Below are 17,264 nucleotides of genomic sequence, written 5' to 3'. Positions count from 1 at the left end.
CTTCATATTCTCCAATTGCTTCTTCAAATTGTGGATTGTGTTTGCATTGGACTCCTCCTTTTTCTTCTTATTCCCAAATTCCTTCTATAAATTATCAATTATCCTTGCCTTAGACTCCTCTTTTTTGTTTTCATTCTCCAATTCAATCTTCAAATTATTATTTTCCTTGACAACAGAGTCCAAGTTAGTTTTCAATTTATTGTTGACTTGTGCATTACTCACTACAGACATGAACAACTATATAGTAGAGGCTTTTTTATGCTAAATTCTTTTTTTGCACTCATCCAATTCTTTAGTCAAATTTTTCATTTTTTCATTCATCTCTTCTTGCTGGACAATTGCCTCTATAAGAGAAGAATTCTTTATCCTATTTTTCAATTCTTTGAACCTATTGTCTACTGCTTTCTCCTTGGCCTTCACATTATCATTGTCTACCTGTAAGTTTTCTATTTGCTTTGCAAGCCTTTTGTTTTTCCTCTCCACTTTCAAAAGTGTAGAGTAGACCATTTTGTTGTTCTCTTTTGATATATTGATTTTGTCAATATTTTTCACTTTTTACAAATCCATATGAAGACTAGTAACTTGTACATCATTATGATTTATTACATTTTCTGGTGGATTATTATCTCTAGCCAAGGGCATAACAATCATGAAGTTCATCATTTTAGTGTTTGGATCATATGTTGGAAATACGTTGTTAGTGGATCCTTGACATTCAACAACTGCATCACTTTTCAAAGTCTTCATCATTTTCCTATTTCTTTTTCTTGTCTAATCAAACTTTGATGCGAACTCCTTCAAACTAAAATATAGGTTTGATGACACAATTGAGTGTTTGAATGATGAATTATCAGTTTTATTATTGAATGCTTCTCCATCTCTAGTTAAACTTACTCCACCTACACTTGTATTTTGAGGATTGCCAACATACTAAAGATGGCCCATTCCAAATCCTGGCATTATAGGACTATTTTTAGAGTTTTGTATAGAAGCTACTGGTGCATACATTGGTGAAGTAATCGCTAACATTTCTTGCATTTTAATTGTCACAACTTTTTTCTTTTTTACACAAGGTTCATCCATGCTAGTGCTAGTGGGATCAACTATAATTGGATTTGAAGATTTAATAATAATGTGTTGGGATGACTTTCAAAAGTAGAAGTATAATGTTTTTTTCCTTTTCTAGATGAATCATCTTCAATCTCATCAAAGAGTCCAATGATTGGTCGACTTCCTCTTTTGGGTGGGTCTGATAGTGGAACCAGATTCCAAATCCCTTCACCACTTGCACCAATGGGCCCTATACCTACATAACCCATTTTTGTATCATAGTTGCCCCTTTAGTATATGATTTTTTAATAGAATCACTCATTTGAAGATTAACAATATGTCTACTCTTGGTTGACCCAAAATCATGAATACCTTGAATGTCTCCATCATACTCAAGGTCCTTCTGTCTTTGAATATCACTATCACTACAACTAGAAAAATTATATAGTATAGTTGGATGCTCTTTATTCCAATAATTGTTGAAAAGTTCATCCTCCTCAATTTCCTCAAAACCTATTGATGTCATAGGTTCACTAAAATTTTGCCTCATTTTCCAAAACTCAATCATCTTGGTTTGACACCATAATTTAGATATGCATGCCCCTTTAATTTCTTTTGGCATAGACATCTTAGAAGGTTGAGATGCTTTCTTATAGAAATTTAACTATGTCAGAGGCTTTGATTTGTGTGACTCTGATATGTAATTTGGGATGACAATTCTTGCAGTAAATATTATTCTCTATTGCATGTTTCTCCATTTCTTTCTTAACCTCATCCCACGAAACCTTTTTTTTTAACTTTACTATCAATGGCATCTCCTGATGTTGATATTTTCTCATAGAGTTCCCATTGGAAACAAGTCTCATTTTTGTTATGTTCAATGGATCATAATTATAGTGACTGACAAAATCAAAGCTAAAAAAATTACCAATTCATTTGCCACTTTGAAAGCATTTCTTTCAAATGTGAGGCCTCCAATTGCGAAAGGCTGGGAAGGAAATATCATTTTCTTTTGTTGTCCAGTGAAAAGTTCACTTGCATTCTCCATTTGTTGTACATATTCCAATGCAAAAAACCTTTCTATAACATGCATTGGAAGTTTGCATGGTTCAACCACTAAACTATAAAACCTTAATACAGTGTACTCTTCCATGAAGAACTAGTCAGCCAATTGAATTTGACTTCCCAATCGAATGCAATCTTTACAAGACACAAGCAATCTAGGCATCGAAGTGCCTGTGATTTTTTTGTAAATAGGTGCCAAAAAGAAGTCTACAAAATAGTTGTAGTTATTATTGTTAGCAATCATCCTCATCTTATGTGTCCACTCATATATTGGACTTAGAGTCTCTGATCTCTTCTAGGTTTTCTCATCGAACTTATAGAACTCAATATCAAGCTTATTCTTCTCTATCTCAAATATTGAGAAATGCTTTGCTAAAAGAAGGTAGCAAAAGTAACTTGTGAACCTAAATTTCTTCATCTTGCATGTAGTTGTACTTTGTTTAATCATTGGTAATTTTTGATGCATAGATTCAACAATGTACTGAACAAAATTATATCTTACATCTACCTTCTCAATTGACTGACCTCGACAATAGATATGATAAATCATTTCAAGAACAATGGCCCCTACTTCCATGTTACTCTCCAATCCTAGACAAAATGATAACAAAGAAATAGTATTCTGAACCCATGGCACAAAAATATCATACTGATAAGGAGGCTTATGGTCTATGTCCAGTGTAATAGTAACACTAGTAGATGACTCTAAGTTTATTAAACCCTTAATATATGAATCTTGAAAAACTCTTTCTAGTTTCTCATAAGCATTTTCTAGTTTATCCAAGTCAATGTGCTCATTAAATCTTTCTAGTTTAACCCTAGCCTTAGCTCTAACAGAGTGAAAAATTCACTCTCAGTTATGGATAAAATTTCCTCCTAAGTGTTTTGGTTTATAGTTTCCTTTCTATTTTCATCATTATTCTGAGCACATAGCATTACAATTTTTGAGGCAAGGGAATACTTTGGGTAAAAAGAGGTTTGCTAATCTAGTAACCAAAGCAACTAGTTTATTTGTATGTGCATGAATACTGTTGTTATATTTATAATAATTTCTCCCCTTTTGTGGATCTTTCCACTTATTAAATAATGAATGTTCAATTCCCATGATTCTCGAATCTCCATGGATAATAGGATAAAAAATATCATGAAATTCATCGGTGAATCCTAGGGTTTTTAGCACTTGCCTAAGTTCTATAATGTCTTTCTTTTCCTTTATGCTTGCACTCGTACTTGAGGTTTTTGACTTCATTTTTCCCATGCCTACTACTAGTTATTACAAAAAATTCTTCTTCAAGCCCAATTTAAAAAAATTGTAAAGTGTAAATCTAATACAATAAAAATCAAGATTTCTATTGCTACAAATTGCAATGAAATTTTTTTTTAAAAAATTCAATACCCAAAATTAAGAATCGAGATTCAAAAATACTAGTGCTAACATAATTGGTGTTATACTATGTTACTCAAGTTTCAAACTTTCAATCTTCAGAACACAAAATGGAATTTAGTTAGTCTTTGAAAATTTGAAATTTGAAAACCCTATTGTATTGGACTCTCGACTTGGAGAGCTTTGAACTTCATACTCAAAACATAAAAGGTAAATAGTTAAAAGTTAAAATGTAAGTATTAAGTAATTAATGGTTTTAGGTGCTTTACTAATACTATGTACAATGTACATGTAAATGACATAAAGACTCAAATTTTAATAATGTACATAACTATAATAATAATAAGTAAAAATTTATTACATTAATATACATTTGAATTTTAAAATTTGTTCATTTTAAATAAATTAATTAATAAAAATAGAACTTAATAATTGATATGATTTTTCAGATCAATTTGTGAAATGTTATCACTATTGTCAAGAGTCATCTAGAATCGTGACACTTGTCAAGGACACGTGTCACAATTCTAGATGTTTCTTGACAACAATGATAGCATTCCTAAAATTTACCCAAAATTCATCTGGCCATTGATCTATCTTTTACTTAACAATTGTGGTATCATCGAGTCAAGATTAAGTAATAATTATTTTTTAAAGACTAAATATAATTTTTATTAATATTAACTGAGTGCTTTTTATTAATATTAACTGAGTGCTAATAGTTAATTGAGCTTTGCAATGACCGAACACATGTCATGATTCTAGATGAATCTAGGCACATGGGAAAATATTCCCCAAATTGGCCTAAAATTCATCTCGGGTGGTTGATCTTTTGTTTAGTCAATGGTTGAGAGTTGGGAGTCAGATATAACAATAACTTATATGAAAGAATCTTTGACTACACATGTCTTAATTTTGGGTAGAAATATAATTTAACTTCAATCTTTTAAAATATGGCCCAAAATAGAGTCATGATCATTGATCTATCATTCATTAAATGGTCTAGATTAAATCATGAATCGTTAAAACTTAAACATTTCGCATAACTGAGACAACTACCAAGAAAGCTTTCTCAATGATACTATAATTCATTTCATAGGAGATCAATGTGTGAATCAAATAGTAAATAGATCTTTCCTTGTTATTGTTGTCTTCTTGAGCTAGCAAGATACCTAGAGATGTCTTTGTTGCTAAGATGTACAAAATAAGAGGCTTCTCATGAATAGGAGGCATGAGGATCAATGGATTAGAAAGGTATTAATTTACCTATGTTAGACTCTGATTGCAATCTTGGCTCTAGTTATATTTGACACCTTTATGCAGTGTCTTAATAAAAGGTTGTGACTTATCTGCTAGTGGTGAGATGAATCTATGAATGGATTGGAGTCTTCCTTGTAAGCCCCTCATTTGACTGATATTATGGGGTGGAGGCATATCCATGATCGCTTGAAATTTTTCTTGACCAACCTCAATCCCTTTTGTAGACACAATGTAGCCTAGTAGTTTCCTTGATGTTATACCAAATGCACATTTCTTGGGATTGAATCTAAGACTAAAACTCTCCATGTGATCCAAGATAGGTCCCAAAACTTGAAGATGAGTGTGGAATTTGGTACTTCTAACCAGAGTATCATCAACATAGTCCTCCATTATTTTATACATTATGTCATGGAAAATTGTGGTGATTGCCCTTTGATATGTAGCACCAACTTTTTTTAGACCAAATGGCATCACATTCCAATAGAAACTTCCCCACGCACAAGTGAAAGCAGTCTTTTCTTGATCTTTTGGTGCAATTTTGATCTGATTATAACCAAAAAAACCATCCATGAGCGAGTACATCTCATATCCTATCATCATATCCACTATTGTATCAATGTTAAGGAGTGGAAAATCATCCTTCAGACATGCTAAATTCAAATCTCTAAAACTAGTACAAACTTTGATAGATTTGTCATGGTTGGAAACTGGGATGATGTTTGATATCCATTCAGATTAGTCAATAGCATGGATGAAACCAGCTTTCAAAAGCTTCTCCAGTTCAACTTTGACAAGCAATGCAACATGAGGATGAATTTTCCTAAGCTTTTGTTTAACATGTTTAATGCTTGGAGCAATAGACAAGTGATGCATAATATGATCAAGATCTAATCCTAGCATGTCTGAGTATGTCCCTGCAAAGTTTATCTTTTTCTCTTGGAAAAAAGAAATGAATTCCTCTTTTTCCTTTGGAGATAGTGACTATGCAAGATGTATCATGTGAGGTTTTTCCTCTATTCCCAAATTTATCAGTTGTGTTGGTTCTATCAACACTAATTATCTTTCCTGAAAATGACTAAGAACTACATCAAATATCTCATCCATAGGTGCCTCGAAGAGGTTATCACCCTTAGATACATCTTTTACTTTTACTTTTTAGGTTATGACACTGCCACAATGTATTTTTCACCATCAGACCTTTTATTTCTTTTGTTTTTGATTATATGACTCAGATATTTGATGTTAGCTTTAGTCATGTTGATGCTTTGTTTACTAGTTGAAGACGTTATTGGTTTGACAATGTTTAAGTAGGAAGCAAGAGCATAGTCATTCTGGAATGAGAGGACTTCACTAGGTGCATTGGAATTCCAATCTATGAGCTCAGGATAGGTGATTGAAAGAGATGTGACAAGTTCAAGTGCATTCATGGTATAAGTGTTAAATGCTTCAACTAGAAATTTGAGGCCTAGAGCAGCTTCATCCACAAGTGTGTTTGAATGCCTCTAAGCACTAACATCTTCAATTGAAGACTCAAGGACACTAGTGGGATAGGACTCATTTGACCTAACCCTAGATGATTCACCTACTTCAAGGAGGTTTTCACAGACATAGACTTGATCTATGTCTTTGTCTGTTGTTTCTTTTGAGAGAGAGCCAAATTCATACTCTCAAGAATCTATACTGCATGGAGACAGACTGTAGAATTCCTCACTAGTGATAGGAACAAACTCTCCTTCATCATCTATATTTTTGCAAAGTTACTCAATGCACAAAGCATGACAAGAATCTCCTTGTTGTGGTTGAGTATGATGTAAACTATTAGTATTTTTAGAAGAATCATTGCCACCATCCATGGCACTAACACAAGGTACAAATTTATCTGGTTCTACAAAGAATTTAGCTAGATCATTAGGAATTGGATAAGGATAAGGACCCTCATCATTAGCATTATCTTCATGATCATCAAGCTTAGGTTGTGACTCATGTTCAGATCAACTTTCAAGTTCTGGTATGAATTTTTTACTTCCTAGATGAAAGGGAATCTTCTTGAAGCCTAAACCAATCCTTCTAGCTATTGCTTTGACAGGATCAATCAAACCATTTTTCTTGCTTCCAATAGGACCAGTTCCCTTGTAGCCAAAGCTTTTCATGAGTCTAAGACCTTGACCATATCTCTTAGGAGTAATTTCATGAGCCTATTCAATGAGATCAAGCAGAGTTTCCTCTTTTTAGATCCATGTAGCAATAGCTCTATCATTAGCTTCCTCATTGAGAGGAATAGTAGCTTTGAGAAAAGTACCATAAAACTTAGTTTGACATGTCAATATGAAAGGTTTCTTTCTTTTATATGGTATCCCATAATGATGGGGAGACTCAGGAATAGATGGTAGAGAGAGAAGGTTCCATATGATATTCACCCATTCCAATTTTCTTTAGCTTGAGTGACTATTCAATTTGCTTCAGCTTGTTATCATGATAGTTCATAGATCCCCTATTAGCTGGCAAAATATTTCTAGCACATTTCAGCATGTGACAAGTATAGTTATTACTTGCAGGTAGAGTCATAAAATGGGAATTTACACATTGATGGTAAGTGGATGACACATCGTGCATCTCATGTATCCATGGTCTTCTGAGAAAAATATTGTAAGCCAAGGGAATGTCAAGGACCTGACAAGTGACATCCCTTTCTATAGGACCAATGAAGAGAGGAATAACCACAAGACCTAAAGACCTTCATTCAACTTTGTCATATTCTTTGATAGTGATCTTGTGGTGGGGGTCAATGGATTCTTTAGAATAGTCTAGTTATCTGAGCAAAGCAGTAGAGATAATGTTTAAACTAGCTCCATTATCGATGAGCACATGATAGACCCATGTCTGGTGTATCATGACCTCAATGCGTAGAGGTTGATTATGAGGGTGACTTAGAAATTGTTCATCCTCCTCAAAGAAGGACATATAGTAAGGTAAGGTTAGATGACCTACCATAGATTGAAATCTCTCAAGATCAAGATCTTATGGTACATTTGCCTCGGCAAGGGCTTTATTGAGAATCTACCTATGAGCAAATGAGATTTTGAGTCACTCAAAGATTTTTATTTGAGCATTAGTTCACTATAACTGATTGAGGATACTATAGCTAGTATCCATAGAAGTTGTTTCAAGTTTTTCACCTTTAACAGACAAACTAGCAAGGGGTTTTTCTTTGTTTTGTTTGAGATTAGGAGCAGAAGGTGCAAGGCCTTTGAGTACCAACTTGGCATGAGAATGTGTAATAGTATTGGCATAGGATTGCAATGATTCATTGTCAAATTTGTTGGAATTAGGGTCCCTCAAGAAAAATGGTGTCTTAGGTTTATTATTATCTTGCTTGCCCTTGATGGTGATAAATTCACAATACTCAAAACCAACTGCTTCAACCATATGGACTATCTCATCATCATTGTTAGAGTATGTATAGTTAACCTTGTTGTTAGGTTTTGGTTTTGAGATCTCTCCTTTTTCATAAGATGAGAATGGCTCCTTGAAAGCCTTGTGATCTAAGTTCTTTTTATGTCCATCAACAACAATGTCACCATCATTAATCAAGTCTTGGACTTTGTGACATAGGTTTATGTAGTTGCTAGTTTTGTGACCTTTTTTTTGGTGATATTCACAAAATGTAGTTTCATTCCACCATGGTGGTCATGGTTTCATATCATAAGGTTGAGAGTTATCCAATGGAGAAATGAGCTTTTTTTGTAGCAATGTCTTGTAGACCACATATAAATGGTCACCAAGAGGTGTATACTCTTGTTATGGGCATGAGACCCAAGAGTTCTTCAGTTTGTTTCCAGGCACCTTATTGTCAAAAGGAGGTTTCTCAACATTATTGTATGCTTTCAGATTATCTATAAGGTTAAATTCTTCCTTAGTAGTTTTAGGCATGATGTTGTCAACAACCCCATCATGTACAACCTCCTAGTTTTTGTTCATGTACTTGGGTTTGACCTTGTTAGAGGTGGATCCTTGTTTTGTGTCCTTTTGAAGGGTAAGTTCACCCTTTTTTACCATGAATTCCTCTATATAGATAGCTTGTGTGACCATGTCTTTGAAGGTGTGTGTACCTTGAAGTTGAACTCTGTCCCCAAAATTAGGTAGGAGGTTATTGTTAGAAATATTAGTCTTTCCTTGGATGCATTTAATTTGGGATATTCCAAGGATCCCTTAATGTAGTTTGTCATATTATACACATGTGGAAGGAATTTCATTTACTTTTCCTTTAGTCCACATGTGAGGACAACTCATTTTTATAATTCCTTTATTAAGGAATTTAGTTTACCCTCCTTAACAGGATCTTAACACTTTGCACACACTTATTATGAATGTGGCATTCATAGAAATGGGAGTTACACATGCAAACACATGAACCTCCTTTCTCATCTCTTTATAAGAGATACTTATTTCTCCTTCTTCAACACACATCACCTTGATGTTATTGTATTGAGCTATTTTGCTCCACCACTTTCTCTCTCTGTGTCTCTTCTCTTGGCATTTTCCTTCGTTCATAATACTCACAAGGGGTTTTCTTTGCTTTCCCCTTTCAAATCCTTTTCTCCATTGTTGATCTACTTTTTTGTATGCTCTTGGATCTTGTTTATCTCATGGTAACATAATTTCTCACTTAACTCACTTGAATTGCTTTATTTCCTTTGCTCTAGTTTATCAATTCTTACATGGTATCAAAGATTGGTTACTAATCCTCGTTTTGAGTTTTAGTGTTGAAGGTTGTCATTCATTGGAGCACACATTATTTGGATACATTATTGAGAGAAGAAATTTTTTTTGTAGTTCTTAGCTCATCCTAACATCTTGTGTTTTGTAGGTTTTTAATTTTTTAATTTTTTTTTTTCCTAACCTTATTTGGAAGGCTTGCCGCAAAAGGGTATTTCCAATAATAATAAAAAGCTTTATCTTTTTTTAGCATGAAGCATTTATCATTATTATTTTCATAACATTTCTAGAGAAGGAAACACCTTTGTCCTACAACTTATGTGCATGAGTGCACCTCACATAGCCATGTCACCACCTAGAGGGCAGCCATGTTTTTGGTATATTCAAAGGGTTCAAGAACATATATGTTGAATGAACACCCTTGTGGCAGGGGTCAAGCATGTATACCACCTTCCAATGCCTAGTTGCATGCCTATGGTGAGTTCTATAAGAGAGATTCTTCCCCCTCCTTGCACAAAGATTATGCCCCCTTTCAGAGGTGAACCAAGTAGTAGCTAACCAAAATGTTTTTACTTGGATTCTATTCATATTAATCCCTAGTGGTTCCACAAGAAGAGTTGAGACTAGCAGCCCACACTAGCATCTGATAGTGTACGCACTTGACTAGCAAGACTAGGACTGGTGCCAGCGAGTGCAATAGACAGAGCCTCTTCTTGATATGAGATATTAGAATAAAGAAGAGGAAATTAATATGGCTTTGGAGTCTTTCTCTCTATAAAGCTTGTTTATTGTAGTGAGTTGGAATCTCAAGCGAAAGGAGTGTGCTCATTTGGGTTGTTCCTAGATGTTGGATGGCTTTGACAAGCCCTCTAAGGGTTGACTCAGGCTAGTGGTTCAAATCTAAGGGTCCAAGTGTTTGATTTCCCTCAAGGGGAAAGAGAATATTCCTCTACCTCACCACCTCTCCTAAACATTCAAGACATATTAATCACCAAGTTAGCTTAATCAATCTAAACTTATCCTTTCTCAAGATTTTGATTCCCTAAAAAGAAATCATCATCCCTTCATAGAATAGGACTTGCATTAGAGAACTACTAATGTGCTTGTCTCCCTCAGATGTTGTCTTTGAGAGGCATCTAGGTTTCTAATTTACCATTGGTCATGACCTCCAAGTGGTAAAGAGCATACTCCCCTATTCCCCTATCTTGCACCCTATGAAGTTCATGAGCCCTATTATACTATGTTTGGAAAGAAAGAAAAAGACATGACATTTAGAGTGGGTTTAAAATTTGGTCTTCGACATGCATTTCTTTCACAACATCCTACAATCACACAGTTAGTTCATTTTTGAAGTGTTTCAATAAAAGGTGTCTTTGTCAAAATGTCTTGTAAACCATGGTTATGTTACAGAAAACCAGAGATCATAAAGAAAATGCTTCAGAGAAAACACATTAGTCAAATGAAATGATAAACTGAATTCTACAAAAATTGCAAGATGCATGTGCTATTAGAAAACTTTGCAGGAAATCCTACACAGGCCCACATGAGAAAAATTTGTCCACTACATGAAAAATTATGTGATTATGTACTTTTCATGCAAGGAAGTGCAAAGAAAGAGGAAAAATCTTTAGGTCTTCATGTGAAAATTTGGTTTCTCATGTAAAAATCTAGAAATGTGTACAAATGTGTCCAATAAAAACATTAAAATAATAGAAAATAAAATAGATGAGGCCAGAAAAATTGACTTTCTTGGCCCCATGGTGGGTACAAGAAATGTATGGGTGAATTGTGGTCCTTATATTCTCACACATACTTCAACATAGTCTTTACTTGAGAGATCATCCTGGAATAAACATTGAATTTTCCATCCAAGTAATCTAATCAATGTGACCTATTGCCTTCTAACTAGAAGGATTTTCCTTGCTCTCAAACCAAGAAGCAAACAACCAGACCTTTTAGTATGAAACATTTATGTAGTTAAATGGTTTTGTAACTAATCTAGATGAGAGATGGAGTTTTAATCTAATAATAGATAAAAGCAAATTAAGCTACATGAATGCATTTTTAATCTATATGATATTTAATACTAAGCAATGATAGCTACAAGAATATTAAGCAAATGAGTATGCAATTCAACATTAATTTGATGCAATTCAAATTCCAACCTCTGTCATGAGGAATTAGAAGCCTCTTATATAGAATTCTCAAAATCAATCAATAGTTGAGATCAACTCAGATCAATAGTCAGGATCAAAGCTAAGATCTAATTAGGATGGAAGATTCCCAATGTAGGTGAGGTTAACTAACTCAGATCCTAAGTGTAATGAAAAGTTAATTGAAATTCACCTAAGTATGAGAATAAGTGGATTAAGCCAATTCCAATTTGAGAGATAGATCACTTGGAATTCTCATTCTTGAACTAAAGAGAAGAAATTAGAAGGTTATTTAATTTAATAAAAATGAGATATGACTTCATAAATGCATATTTCAATTAATTGAACAATTACATTCAATAATTAAAATGAGGGCATTATTAAATTAAATAAATAGCATGATTAATGTAGATTAGGGTTTTCTACATTTGACAATTAAGTCAAGTAGCGAGTATGAGAATGAGAATTGCCTAGTGAAATAGGACTTTAGGGTTGATCAAAATAGATCAGAATTGGTTATCATGGAAATGAGCCAATTTTGGGGTATTACACATCTAAGATGATCAACATAAATTCATGGCTGGAAGACACATTGGACAGAAAGATGAAGAGGAAAGAAGAGGGAGTCCCCAAAAAAGAAACTTTATCTAGCTAGTTATCTATTCTAGATTGGTGTTGAGTAAATTCAAGAAGCAAAAGACCTTGTCAATTCTCAAACAAGATCCTAATACAAGGCACTTGACTATGGAGATTGCTAAGCCCACTAAGGAAGAGAGAATTAAAGCCATGTCTAGAGAGGACTTTGCATTGCATTATTTGGACCTCAGAGAAGTTAGACATGACACTAAGGTGGGCCTATGGAAATTAACAAATGATGTGATAGAAGTGCAACTTGAGATCCTTCAACTACCTAAGGTCAGAATGAAGGTAGAGATTCATGAACTTAATTTTTTCATCATGAAACTAGTCACCCCAGTGGCAAGCATCTTGGGAGTGTCAGCCACCATTGGTCCTACAGCTATTGACATTTAGGATATGATCTCCCAGTCACAAGAGGAAAAGAACTTTGAAAATATTCATTGGGGAGTGGAGTGGAAAACTCAAGTCTGAGGGACTTGAAATCATAGAGAAACTTAATAATGCAATACTGAGGCTCAAAATAGAGAAAGATTATATCTCAGCTAACTGAGCTACCCTACTAGCAGAGAATGCCAAGAGCAAGGAATTTTTTCCTTATTGAAAATGATCATACACATGAAAGCTAAGGAAGAAGTAGAGGTAAATATTCTTCCTAAGGGAGATGAGCCCTTATTTGAATGGCTATAGAGCATGCAATTCAAATCTAAAATAATCATAGTGGAAGAAGAAGGATTAAAGGAAACCGAGGCTAAAGTTAAAGAGGATTAGGATAATGACTATGAATTACTAAGAGGTCTACATACATATTCCCAATCTAGCGGACAAAGGAAAGGGATAGTTGGATTTTCTATCATGCAAAACAATTTCTCCAATTATCTAGATAACTTAATAGAGAAATCTATTGATCATTATGGAACTCTAGAGGCTTGGCAAGTGTGTACACATGGTTGTAGAAGAAATACAAGAGTGGTTGAATGTCATCAAAGACCTATCTAGAGAGCATTCCAATTGGCTCTTAAGATACACTAACATTCATGTTCATAACATGAGGAGTTGATCCAGGCCATTGTTTCTGCCAAATCTTATTAGGCAAAGTTAGAAAAAGGAAAGAAGGCAAAGTGATTCTAATCCCACCCTTTTATATTTTGATGTAATATTTATAAATGACAATTAGGTCCTCACCATTTTTCAATTTTGAGGAGATGAACCGATTTGAGTCTCATTTTTTAATGGTCATCTCAAAATCCTATATGTACCTAATTGAAAGATTAATAGAGGGTCGGCTTATTTTTGGTGTGAGATACTTCAATTTGCAGAGACAAGTTGAGGTTATTTTGTGTCAATTATTTTTTGTTCCATTGTTTTGTGATAGTTTTAAATATATCTTTTAGTTAAATTGAGTCAAGGAATAAACAAAGTGTCATCCCCTATTCAATACAACAAACTAAAGATAATAATACTATTATTGGAGCTTAAAAGAGTTTCTATTTTGCATAATTCTTTAAGTTAGTCCATTGCATGTAAGTTTCAAAAGCATTCCATTAAGTAGGTAATTCATAGATGGAATTCATTACTGCATCATCAAGTTCTATAGGTTCATAAGATGTATAAGTTCACAAATTTGATTAACATAGACACCTAAATATTTTCCTAAGTTAGTCCCTATTTAGACTTAATTTGGTTTACCTCTTTTGTTCCTAGGTTAAGAACATACCTCCATTTAGATTTAGGAATAAACAATATCCATTGTAAATTATAAACCTAAGGGAGTTGTACCTAATAAATCATAGGTAAGTCAATCACTTAGCTATGGTTTCCCAACTGTTGTAACTAAATATTGTTCAAGAATATTGGGCATTCAAAGAGTAGAATAAAAGAACAATCTATTTACCGACAATATAATCTTAAAATACCATACTTTAGTGAGAACCATAAAAAATATTTACCTACATGTCAGGCTTACCATCTATCATGTAATACAAAAAATTAATTTAATCATCTATGTATTATCACTGGTCATCTATAAAGATCAATAGACCCACTTTATCTCATTTCTATGACCTAGGCCCTCAAGCCAATCTCATTTCCAAAATATTTCAAGGAAAATTTTAAGTCAAAATATGTTACATCTTAACATTAATATGCATTCATAGTTTCTTGTATGTAAGTGTTCTTAACCAACATATGAGCACAAGTTGTGTTGTATGGCCTTCTCACCATTCAATCATCACATAAAATATGATTGAGGTGGTTTCTTTCCCAACCATGAATCCTTACACTTCCTTGGGATCCTACCTAACATGTAGAATTACCAATCCTACAATGCCTATATAATATAAAAGGCAAGAGGTATTTGATGCATCCATAAAATATGTTACTTCCCACATATGTCCAAGTAGCCCTAATAATGGATGTGGTAGGGAGAACAAACATGGGAAAGCATATCGAATAAACATATGCACATAGATTTGGCGAAAGTATTTTAATACAAAATTTATACTAGCAAGTAGAGTGAAAAGGAAAGCATCACTTCTACCCCTCCATGTTTTCCCACATTCAACACCCACACCAGAAGGTAAGCTTTCCAAATCAGATACATAAAATAATAAATATTTAATGCAGGAGGAAGAATGGCATTTTCTTAACAACCTACTCCCTTATATATCCTATCAATGTTCCATATTGAAGATGATAGATGACATCACTTCAAAACACATGAATAGAATCATAAATCACACACACCCTAGCTATCTCAAGGACAAAAAAATCTTGAAATCGAGATTCACAATTTCCAATTCAAAATCCTTAAAGGAGAAACAAAACCAAAAATTAAAAGTGAACAAGATTCATAGAAGATAGATCACCAAGAAAATAGGTGGCTAGATGGTCACAAGGAAGATATAAAATTTTTAAGCTAGCCCTTCATCACTTTAAAGTTCATAAAAAACAAAAGATCACATAATCAAACAAAAACCAATTCACATAAAATATAGTGACTTGAACTGATCGCCAAGAGGGAGTAGATTTGTCATGACACCTTATGTCTAAGGAGCGCTAAAAGCATAACCAAAACTCAACATGCATCACATGCAACACATCTTGATAATCGCATCTTTTCTTTCTATAATCTCACTCATTTCCAAATGCAAAATGCAACATGAATTACTTTTGCAAACAAAATCCATGTTCTTCCTACATATCATGCTACATTATTCCAATAATCTCATGAATCTAGTATCAAATTTCTTGCACCACCTATGCAATATGTGTCACTTACACAATGTAACATGCATTTCTTTGTTATCACAAGCTAAGTTTAGACATTCATAACCATTAATAGAAATTTAAATCATTCTTGATTCACACCTACAAGAATCAAGTACTTTATTTTTAAGTATAACATAAACAATATGCATATTGTGCATACATAGAATTCATACAATCATACACAAATGAGTTATTCAACTTACTAATCATTTCAGGAGAGTTCCATTTTGACCATCGTTAAAAGAATGCAATATCACCCTAAGATCATGACATTCTTAAGGAGCATCCTATAATTTCTTGTCAGAAGAAATCATAACTTAGTGAGATAATAATCAACCTAGGAATCTATACCCATAAACATAGAGTAAGCTTAGTTGATTTGTAATTTCCTAACCCAAGGTCACAACTAAGCACAGTGAACTTGAGGCCCTAATGTGGAACCAGGAGCTTTGATGCCATATGTAAGATCCTTGTCCTACTAAGAAAGGCCACATCATTATGTGTACAAAAAATATAGAATTCATAAGTTGAAACCCTAGTTGACTATTCAACCATTGAAGTAATTAAAACCATAATCAAGACTAAATAAGTAGCTATCCATGTCATTAACCAAAATAAAGATAAACAATATATTATTTATTAATTAAGCAATTAGAATGTCAATTCAATGATATTGACCTAAATGTCATACATCCATGACATAAGAATATAATACATATGTTTGATTGTACAATATTCAAATGGATGCACCAATACATAATTAATGTTGGAAATGAAGAAAGTAACTAAGGGGGGAGGATTGAATTAGTTATCACAAAAACAATTCATGTCCCTAGATGTCAAATCAAGATTTTCACTAATAATGGAATACTCCCCAGCTCGGTTAAAACTAAGTTGTTACTGTAACTTGGTTAACGAAGTAGTCTTATGAATATTAATCCATTTTAACCTTCAATAACTTAGTTTTAGAAACATAAAGCATAAAGAAAATAACATGAACAAAAATGACACCAAGATTTAATGTGGAAACCCAATTTGGGAAAACCACCATTCAACTAGTCATGGTATTTTTCACTCTTCTAAAGTGAGCCCTATTAGGAGCCAACCTTGCTAAATGTTACAAAACATACTATTAAGTATGAACTTGTTAGAGGATTTAGATCACCTGGTTAGGAGTGGCCTAGTTAGATGTCTTCCAACACTTTAGTCTTGAAATTTCACCTTGTTAAAGGATTTACAATATGACTGTTAACTCAACTCTATTAATAGATTTCTTCACTACTACAATGTTTAGAAGGTAACAACAATTTGACCAGATTTATGAAGCAACTTCTTTTGTAGATTTAGATCTCTATTTGGCTTGACCTTTGGATCATTTTTTATCAGAATATTCTTTGCAACTTATCTTTCACACTTTCCTACTCTACCTTTTCTTTTGATCATATATCCATCTTATTCCATGTATTCTACTTACACAGTTTACTACTTGACCTTTCTTATATATCATAAGCTTTGATAAGTAAGCTTGAATACCCTCTGAATGATAATTGAACATCGAAATAGTTTGTCTCAACCATTTAATTAATAGACAAATGAATTATGTTGACACTCAATTAACATTGGAAGTCCTTTGATGCTTGACCACTCAGTTAACACTGCAAGCTTGATATCCTTTATTTCCTAATTGCTCAGTTAACACTAAAATGTTCTTCATTACCTAACTACTCAGT

The sequence above is a fragment of the Cupressus sempervirens genome, chromosome 5 (genome assembly GCF_028749045.1).
Source record: "Cupressus sempervirens isolate cs-2001-9-10 chromosome 5, ASM2874904v1, whole genome shotgun sequence".
Lineage (NCBI taxonomy): Eukaryota > Viridiplantae > Streptophyta > Pinopsida > Cupressales > Cupressaceae > Cupressus > Cupressus sempervirens.
The sequence above is the reverse complement of the archived record's forward strand: the minus strand, read 5'-3'. Positions refer to the sequence as shown.